This window comes from Macaca nemestrina, chromosome 5 (genome assembly GCF_043159975.1).
Source record: "Macaca nemestrina isolate mMacNem1 chromosome 5, mMacNem.hap1, whole genome shotgun sequence".
Classification (NCBI taxonomy): Eukaryota; Metazoa; Chordata; class Mammalia; order Primates; family Cercopithecidae; genus Macaca; species Macaca nemestrina.
This window is the reverse complement of record NC_092129.1, coordinates 80500777-80511318: the sequence shown is the minus strand read 5'-3', so window position 1 is coordinate 80511318 and position 10542 is coordinate 80500777. Positions and strand designations below refer to the sequence as shown.

Here is a 10542-nt window from a genome sequence, read left to right as displayed (position 1 = left end):
TGAGACCTACCCATATGCTGTAAAGAGATATATATGAGAATATGTCACTGTAGCAAGAGTTGGAGGCAACCTAAGTGCTCACTACTAAAGGAATAGAGAAATCAAATATGATGGCTACACATTGTGGAGTACCATGAAGCAGTTAGAAGCAATGACTTACTGGATGAATATGCATATGAGGGAAGATCTTAAAAATCGAATGATGAGTTTTAAAAATAAAGTTACAGAATGAAATTGATAGCACCCCATTTATTGCCTATTAAAAACACATACATGACTGGTTGCAATAGCTCACACCTGTAATCCTAGCATTTTGGCAGACTGAGGTTGGAGGATTGCTTGAGTCCAGGAGTTCGAGAACCGCCTGGGCAACATAGCAAGGCCCTGCCTCTACAAAAATTAGCTGGGCATTGTGGTACCTGTCTGTAGTTCCAGCTACTCTGGAGGCTGTGGTGGGAGGACTGCTTGAGCCCAGTAGCTAGAGGTTGCAGTGAGCTGAGATTGTGCCACTGCACTCCAACCTGGGGGACAGAGCACTCTGTCTCAAAAAACAGAAATAAAAATAAAAACATGGGTCCTGTCCATGTGGGGTCAGGGCCCGCGGTACGTGCAGGAAGCAGCACAGCCCTGCACAGGAGGTGACGGCACCACTGACCATCCAGGTCCCTGCAGAATGGTGTCAGAGAAACGTTTTGCCCCTTCAAGACTCAGGAGGATGAGAGTAATCACTTGTGAAATAGCCTGGCACGACAAAGAGCCTGTGTACAGCCTCGACTTCCAGCATGGGACTGCTGGGAGGACGCACAGACTGGTGTCTGCAGGTGTGCATTCCGCTGTCAGGATCTGGAAGGTAGAAAAGGGACCAGATGGAAATGCCATCGTGGAATTTTTGTCCAATCTTGCTCATCATACCAAATCCATCAATGTCCTGCACTTTTCTCCAACTGGGGAAATTTTAGCATCGGCAGGAGATGATGCTGTCATCCTGTTGTAGAAGGTGAATGATAACAAGGACCTGGAACAGATCACTTTTCAGGATGAGGACCAGGCCCAGCTGAACAAGAAGAACTGGACGATTGTGAAGACTCTGCGGGGCCCCTTAGAAGATGTGTATGATATTTGCTGGGCAACTGATGGGAATTTAATAGCCTCTGCCTCTGTGGATAGCACAGCCATCATATGGGACAATTGATGTTTATAGGATCATCAATAAAGGACAAAAAATATCGATTAACATAACATAAAAGTTATGTCCAAGGAGTAAACTGGGACCATTTAAGTCAATATGTTGCTACTCTGAGCTGTGACAGGGTGCTGCGGGTATACAGTATACAGAAGATGCGTGTGGCTTTTAATGTTTCAAAGATGCTATCTGGAATAGGGGCTGAAGGAGAGGCAAGAAGCTACTGGGCGTTTCACGATGACAGCGTGAAGTTGTTCTTCCGTAGACTGAGTTTCACTCCCGATGGGTCTTTGCTCCTCACACCAGTTGGATGTGTGGAATCTGGTGAAAATGTAATGAACATCACTTACGTTTTCTCCAGGAAGAATCTTAAAAGGCCCATCGCTCATCTTTTCTGGGTCCTAGAAAAGTCACTCTTGCTGTTGGCAGCTGTCTGGTCTACTTTGAACTGAGGCCGGTGGTGGAAACAGGTGTGGAGCAGATGGGTCTGCCCTACAGCCTGGTATTTGCTGTGGCTTAGGAGGACTCTGTGCTTCTGGACACCCAGGAGTCCTTCCCTTTTGGCTACGTGTCTAATATACATTACCACACCTCCAGTGACATTTCATGGTCTAGCGATGGTGCCTTCCTGGCCATTTCTTCCACAGACAGTTACTGCTCATTTGTGACATTTGAGAAAGGCGAACTTGGAATTCTTTTAAAAGAGAAGTCTGTTTTGAGCACGAGAACTCCTGACACAGCAAAGAAAACCAAGAGTCAGAAACACCGAGGGTCTTTGCCAGGATCCAGACCAGTAGAGGGAACAACTGCCAGCAGAACCCAAGACCCCAGCAACTCCTGCTCGACCCCACCTCAGGCCAGACAGGCCCCAGCCCCAACAGCCATCAGGGACCCTCTCTCTATCATTCTGCTGTCAAAAGCTCCTTGCTGAGGCCTTCAGAGGAGAAGATCCTGCCGCCCAGTAGTTAAAACACAAAAGCTCACCCATCCCAGAGGGTCACTCTGTACACATTGCAAGCCTGCAGCAAGACAACACCCTAGAGAACAAACTTAATACCCTTAGAGACAGACACTCCACCAAAGTGTACCAATCAATGTAATTTCCACCCCTTCTGCAGAAGAATTTAGTAAGAGACGCTCAGGGCAGTCCCTCAGAGCTAAAGCAGCCCAGACGCAATGAAAACAAAGGGGGCACTGAAAGTCTGGACCCTTGATGGGACCTTGGCTTCTGCTCAAAGCCTTCCAAGCCTCTCATGTGTGCAATGAGGTGGTGAGGCTGGAGATGCCTGAGACCGGTCGCTTCCACGGAGCGGGACAGATGCTGTAAATGGATTTCTGTAACAGAAGTGACATGTGTACTGATTTTTCTCCAGAAATATGGATGCTGTCTTATTCAGTATCCATTTTTAACTTGGGGATGTGAACGTTTTAACATACTGAATCCTCTTTTTCATGAGTCTCTGAAACTGGAGCAGTTTAACATTATCCAGTGTGAAAATCAACGAGTCCTCCCTGACATCCTCGTGAAAGTACAGACACTTCATGGAGGGACTCCTTTTAAAGTTAGAATTAGGAAGATGAGAAAGTAATTTGAGATTTTACTCTGTTGAATTTTAGAGTATTTGGAGTAATTGTTAGATTTTGCTTCTAAGGAGTTGATTGATTAAACTTTGGAAGGTTAAAAAATAAAATAAATAAACACACATACATTGTAGGGTTCTCTAGAGGGACAGAACTAATAGGATAGACAGATATGATATCAAAGGGAGTTTATTAAGTATTAACTCACATGATGAAAAGGTCTCACAATAGGCCATCTGCAAGCTGAGGATCAAGGAAGACAGTCTGAGTCCCAAAACTGAACCACATGGAGTCCGATGTTCGAGGGCAGGAAGCATCCAGTACGGGAGAAAGATGTAGGCTGGGAGGCTAGGCCAGTCTCGTCTTTTCACGTTTTTCTGCCTACTTTATATTCTAGCCATGTTGGCAGCTGATTAGATGGTGCTCATCCAGATTAAGGGTGGGTCTGCCTTTCCCAGCCCACTGACTCAAATGTTAATCTCCTTTGGCAACACCCTCGCAGACACACCCAGGATCAATACTTTGGATCCTTGAATCCAATCAGGTTGACACTCAATATTAACATATACGTATACGGAAAGAAGTGGTTTGCTGCTATAAACTCTGTGAGACGGCCAAAAAATTGTGAGTTCCCCGAGTGTGAGAAGGGAAACGTCTGCCTCTGAACACACATCCCCACTGGGGAACCTGCAAATCCAGATCACAGCAGGATTTAACCTTACCTATAATTGAAATGGATTTTGAGTTGGGCAAAATATAAAAGTAGAAGCAGCAGCAGGATAAGTCCTGTAGGCACTGCCGGTCCCCAGCTCAAGCCCAGGGAAACCATTCCTGGCTTTATCTCACAGTAGTCCTTGGGGACAGCAACAGCAGCCAGTGGAATTGGGGAGGGGCCACAGGATGAAGGAAGATTCTAGCTGAACTTTGTAATAATTTTGACTGAGCTTGAATTTACCTAAGCAGATCAAGGGCAGGGGTACTGCAAATGGAAAGTGCAGATACAAGTGCAGAAGCCACAGTGCATGGTGCAGGCAGGCATGCAGGAAGGGGCAAGGCCTGAGACTGTTTGCTTTCTCAGCGGGGAGGTTTGTAGCCTGGGGCAAGATCTCACCCCCGATGACCCACTGCCTGGATATAAACTTTGGGATGTTGGTGGGGTATGGCAGGAGTGAGACTGGCCTTTGCTGGCTGTGTGGGAGCTAGGTGAGGCCTGTCACTGCTGGTTTCCCCCAACTTCCCTGGTGACCTGTAAGATGCAGCAGAGGCAACCACAATCCCACTATGAACATAACTCTATTGGCTAGAGAAACACCTCCCATCCTTGGCCACAAACAGTGACTGTGGCAAGCCCTGCCCAAGGAGATTCTGAATTCAGACCCAACTAACCCTGCCCCAGTCTGATGGTTTTTCTCTACCCACCCTGGTAGCTGAAGACAAAAGACATAAAGTCTTGGAAGCTCTATGGCCCCATCCATTGCCTGCAAAACTTGAGTGCTTCTTCTGGCCAAGGTAGGGCAAGCTTATATCAGCCTTCAACTACTCCAGCTAGTGCTCTCTTGAAAGTGCCACCTCCTGGCTGGAGGCCAACGAACTCAAGCCATTACAGCAATTCATAACAGAACAACCCTGCTCCAAAGAAGGAGAAAACAACAGCTAATTCCACTGCCTGCAACACCCTGGCTAACCAGAGGTCTTGAGTCTGTCCACATGACAACTTCATTGCTAGCATAACCAGCATTCAAGAAAACCAGTGCAATAAACAAAACTATAATCAAGGACTCCTACAGAGTCTACTTTACTTTCCTGCCACCTCCACTGGAGCAGGTGCTGGTATCCATGGCTGGAAGATCTGAAGACAGATCACATCACTGGATTCTTTGCAGACATTCCCCTGCACCAGCCCAGGACCTGGTAGCCCAGCTGGATGGCTAGACCCAGAAGGGAAATAGCAATCACTGCAGTCTGGCTCTCAGGAGGCCCCATCCCCAGGGGAAGTGGGAGAGTAGCACAAAAGTGATCACCTCGTGGGATGAAAGAATCTGAATAGCCCTTGAGTTCCAAATCTTTCCACTAAAACAGTCTACCCAAATGAGAAGGAACCAGAAAAGTATTTATGGTAACATGACAAAACATGGTTCTATAATACCCCCAAAAGATCATACTAGCTCCCTGGCAATGGATATAAACCAAGAAGAAATCTCTGAATTGCCAGACAAAGAATTCAGAAGGTTGATTATTAAGCTACTCAAGGAGGTGCCAGAGAAAGGTAAAAACTAACTTAAAGAAATTTAGAAAATGTTACAGGATATGGTGAATCCATATCCTGAGAAATAGGTATCATAAAGAAAAGACAATCATACCTGCTGGAAATAATAAACTTAAAGAAATACAAAATATACTGGAAAGTTTCAATAATAGAATCACACAAGTAAAAGAAAGAACTTCAGAGCTCAAAGACAAGGCTTTCAAATTAACCCCATCTGACAAAGACAAAGAGTAAAGAATAAAAAATAAATAAATAAACAAAGCCTCCAAGAAATTTGGGATTATGTTACACAACCAAACCTAAGAATGATTGGTGTTCCTGAGGAAGAAGAGAAATTTAAAAGTTCAGAAAACTTATTTGCAGCAATAATCAAGCAAAACTTCCCTCGTCTTGCTACACATCCAGACATCCAAATATAAGAAGCTTAAAGAACACCTGGGAAATTCATCATAAAAAGATCATCACCTAGGCACATAGTCATCAGGTTATCTAAAGTCAAGACAAAGGAAAGAATCTGAAGAGCTGTGAGGCAAAAGCATCAGGTAAACTATAAAAGAAAATCTATCAGATTAACAGCAGATTTCTCAGCAGAAACCCTATAAACCAGAAAGGATTCGGGTCTTATCTTTAGCCTCCTTAAACAAAATAATTATCAGCCAATAATTTTGTACCCAGTAAAATTAAACTTCATAAATGAAAGGGAGATACAGTCTTCTTCAGACAAACAAATGCTGAGAGAATTTGCCCTTATCAAGCCAGCACTACAAGAAATGCAAAAAGGAGTTATAATCTTGAAACAAAACCTCAACATACACCAAAATAGAACCTCCTTAAAGTATAAATGTCACAGGGCCTATAAAACAATAACAAAAGTGGGGGATGGGGGAAACCGGTATTCAGCCAACAACGAGCATGATGAATAGAATAGTACCTCACATCTCCATTTACATTGAATGTCAATTGCCTAAATGCCCCACTTAAAAGATACAGAATGGCAGAATGCATAAAAGTCCACCAACCAAGTATCTGTTGTCTTCAAGAGATTCTTCTAACAAATAAGGACTCACATAAACTTAAGGTAAAGGGGTGAAAAGATACATTCTATGCAAATGGAAATCAAAAGCAAGCAGGGGTAGCTATTCTTACATCAGACAAAACAGATTTTAAAGCAGCAACAGTTAAAAAAGACAAAGAGGGACATTAAATAATGATAAAAGGATTAGTCCAACAGGAAGATATCACAATCCTAAATACATATGCACCTAACACCAGAGCTCTCAAATTTATAAAGCAATTACCACTACACCTAAGAAATAAGATAGATGGCAACACAATAATAGTGGGGGACTTCAATACTCCACTGACAGCACTAGACAGGTCATCAAAACAGAAAGTCAACAAAGAAACAATTGACTTAAACTATACCCTAGAACAGATTAGCTTAACAATTATTTACAGAACATTCTACTCAACAACTGCAGAATATACATTCTTTTCATCAGCACATGGAACATTCTCCAAGATGGACCATATGATAGGCTGCAAAACAAGTCTCAATAAATTTAAGAAAATTGAAATTAATCAAGTAGTCTCTTAGACTACAGGGGAATAAAATTGGAAATTAACTCCAAAAGGAACCCTCAAAACTATAGAAATACATGGAAATTAAATAATCTGCTCCAGAATGATCTTTGGTTCAACAATGAAATCAAGATGGAAATCAAAAAATTCTTGGAAATGAATGATAATAGTGAAACCTCTGGGATACAGCAAAAGTGCTGTTCAGAGGAAAGTTCATAGCATTTAGTGCCTACATCAAAGAATCTCAAAGAGCACAAATAGACAATCTAAGCTCACAAGGAACTAGAGAAACAACGACAAACCAAACCCAAACACAGAGGAAGAAAAGAAAAAACAAAGATAAGAGCAAAACTAAATGAAATTGAAACAAAAAAATGCAAAAGATAAATGAAGCAAAAAGCTGGTTGTTTGAAAAGATAAGCAAAATTGATAGACCATTAGCAAGATTAACCAAGAAAAGAAGAGAGAAGATCCAAATAAGCTCAATTAGAAATGAAATGGGAGATATTATAACTGATACCACAGAAATATAAAGCATCATTCAAGGCTACTATGAACATCTTCATGCACGCAAACTAGAAAACCTAGAGGAAATAGATAAATTCCTGGAAATATACAACCTTCCTAGATTAAACCAAGAAGAGACAGAAATTCTGAACACACCAATAACAAGAGACTGAAAGAGTAATGAAAAAATTGCCAGCCAAAAAAAAAGTCCAGCACCAGATGAATTCACAGCTGAATACTATCAGACACTCAAAGAAGAATTGGTACCAATTCTACCAAAACTATTCCAAAAGATAGAGTAAAAGGGAATCCCCCCAAATCATTCTATGAAGCCAGTACTACCCTGATACAAAAAGAGGAAGTCAGATTGTCACTGTTCATTGATGATATAACTTATACCTAAAAACCCTAAAGACTCATCCAAAAAGCTCCTAGATATGATAAATGAATTCAATAAAGTTTCAGCATACAAAAATCAATGTACACAAACCAGAAGCACTGCTATACACCAACAGTGACCAAGCTGAGAATCAAGTCAAGAACTCAACCCCCTTTACAACAGCTGCAATACAATACAATACAATACAATACAATACAATACAATACAATACAATACAGTACAATACGATACAATACTTAGGAATACACCTAACCAAGGAGGTGAAAAATCTCTACAAGGAAAACTACAAAACACTGCTGAAAGAAATCACAGGCAACACAAATGGAAACATCCCATGCTCATGGATAGGTAGAATCAATATTGTGAAAATGAACATACTCCCAAAACCAATCTATAAATTCAATGCAATTCTCATCAAAATACCATTATCATTCTTACAAAACTAGAAAAAACAATCCTACAATTCATATGGAACAAAAAAAGAGCCTGCATAGACAAAGCAAGACTATGCAAAAAGAACAAATCTGGAGGCATCGTATTATCTGACTTCAAACTATACTACAAGGCTGTAGTTAACAAAACAGCATGGTAGTGGTATAAAAATAGGCATGTAGAGCAATGGAACAGAATAGAGAACCCAGAAATAAAGTCAAATACTTATAGCCAATTGATTTTGGACAAAGCAAACAAAAACATAAAGTGGGGAAAGGATACCCTATTCAACAAATGGTGCTGGGGTAACTGACAAACCACATGTAGGAGAATGAAATTGGATCTGGTCTCTCACTTTATATAAAAATCAACCCAAGATGGATCAAAGACTTAAATCTAAGACCTGAAATCCTAAAAATTCTAGAAGATAACATTGGAAAAACTCTTGTAGACATTGGCTTGGGCAAAGAGTTAATGACCAAGAACCCAAAAGCAAATTTAACAAAAACAAAGATAAATACATGGGACTTAATTAAACTAAAAAGCCTCTGCACAGCAAAAGAAATAATCAGCCTAGTAAACAGACAACCCACAGAGTGGGAGAAAATATTCACAAACTATGCATCTGACAAAGGACTAATTTCCAGAATCTACAAGGAACTCAAACAAATCAGGGAGAAAAACCAAATAATCCTGTCAAAAAGTGGGCTCAGGATATGAATAGAAAATTCCCAAAGAAGATACACAAGTGACCAACAAATGTATGAAAAAATGGTCACCATCACTAATGATCAGGGAAATGCAAATCAAAACCACAATGTGATACCACCTTACTCCCACAAGAATGACCAAAATTAAAAAATAAAAAAAAAAAAATAGGTGTTGGAGTGAATGTGGTGAAAAGGTACACTTTTACACTGCTGGTGGAAATGTAAACTAGTACAACCACTATGGAAAACAGTACGGAAATTCCTTAAAGAACTAAAGGTAGAACTACTATTTGATCAGCAATCTCACTACTGTGTATCTACCCAGAGGAAAAGAAGTCATATGAAAAAGACACTTGCACATGTATGTTTATAGCAACATGATTTGCAATTGCAAAAATATGAAATCAGCCTAAATGCCCAACAATCAACAAGTTGATAAAGAAAATGTGACATATATATAGAGAATATATATATATATAAAATGTGAGAGAATATATATTCACACATACACACATACATATATATATATTCACACACACACATATATATATACCATGGAATATTACACAGACATAAAAAAGAATGAAATAATGGCATTTACAGCAACCTGGATGGAGTTGGGAGACCATTATTCCAAATGAAGTAACTCAGGAATAGAAAACCAAACATCATATGTTCTCACTCATAAATGGGAGCTAAGCTATGATGATGCAAAGGCATATGTATGATACAATGGACTCTAGAGACTCAGTGGGGAAGTGTAGGAGGGGGCTGAGGGATAAAAGACTACAAATTTGGTATAGTATACACTGCTTGGGTGATGGGTAAACCAAAATCTTACAAATCACCACTAAAGAACTTATCCATGTTAAACAAACGCCATCTGTTCTCCAAAAGCTATTGTAATAATTTTTTTAAAACACATACATACACAAAATATTCTTAAAATTTGTATACATATTAGGAGACATATTAAGTACTCTAGAGTGACTGCTTGTGGCGGGGAAAAAGAAAAATAAATCATGACTTATAGAGGCCTTGATTGGACCGATGATGTTAATGAGGCTTGAACTGATGAGATGATTAGTTCAAAACTTCTACCTAAAGCTCCCTGCACAAAAGACTCTAAATAAAGCGAAGGGAGTAGGATGCATGAAGTTAGGACAGACAGTCAGGCTGGCTAGAAGACAGAGGAAAAAAAATGTATATGAATTGCTCACGGTTGAGTTAACTCTCCTAAGCTGAGATAGTTTGGGAACTGAAGAAGAAAACCAACGGAACAGTGTTCTCTGACGCCATTGGTTTCTCAGGGTGTGAGAAGCTTTGTGAGGGTTTTGGGTGAGCTTTCCTTTTTATTGAGAAACACACGAGTGGTTTGAAAGGCTAAGCATGGTTTGCCACAATGCCCTATATTGTAATTAAACCATTGAGTTAGAAGCCTGTTTGCTCTGTTTAATGTGCTTTGTGAAACAGGATGTTTTGCCTTTTGTTGTTGCTGGATCTTTCTGACAAGCAATTGAGAGAGGGGGAAGTGTCTGTGCATCTTCCCGCTCTACACTTAGGTAATTGGTGTGCACACTGTCAGTTAAAAAGCACGGCTGTGCCATGACTATTTGATTTTAGTTACAAGTGTTGGCAGCAAATGCTGAAGGAGACAGGAGGTATTTAGGAACGGTGGCCCTTTTGAGATACAAAATTATAAAGCAGCCACAGAAATGAGTCAGCCCATTAAGCTGAACCGTAACCACAGCTAGCCAGAATGCTCAGGCTTCTTTAGTCATGAAATTCACATGGCCCTTCAAATGCTCCATCCTTCTGTATCCTCACAACACCCAGAGCATATTCCTTCCACAACGGCTCCTAAATGAACTTTGTTGATTAA

General features: G+C 40.6%; 1 pseudogene; it reads left to right on the top strand.

Moving 5' to 3' along the window:
• Positions 1 to 715: 715 nt before the first annotated feature.
• On the top strand, positions 716 to 2397 carry LOC105478802 (chromatin assembly factor 1 subunit B pseudogene; annotated as a pseudogene).
• Positions 2398 to 10542: the final 8145 nt, after the last annotated feature.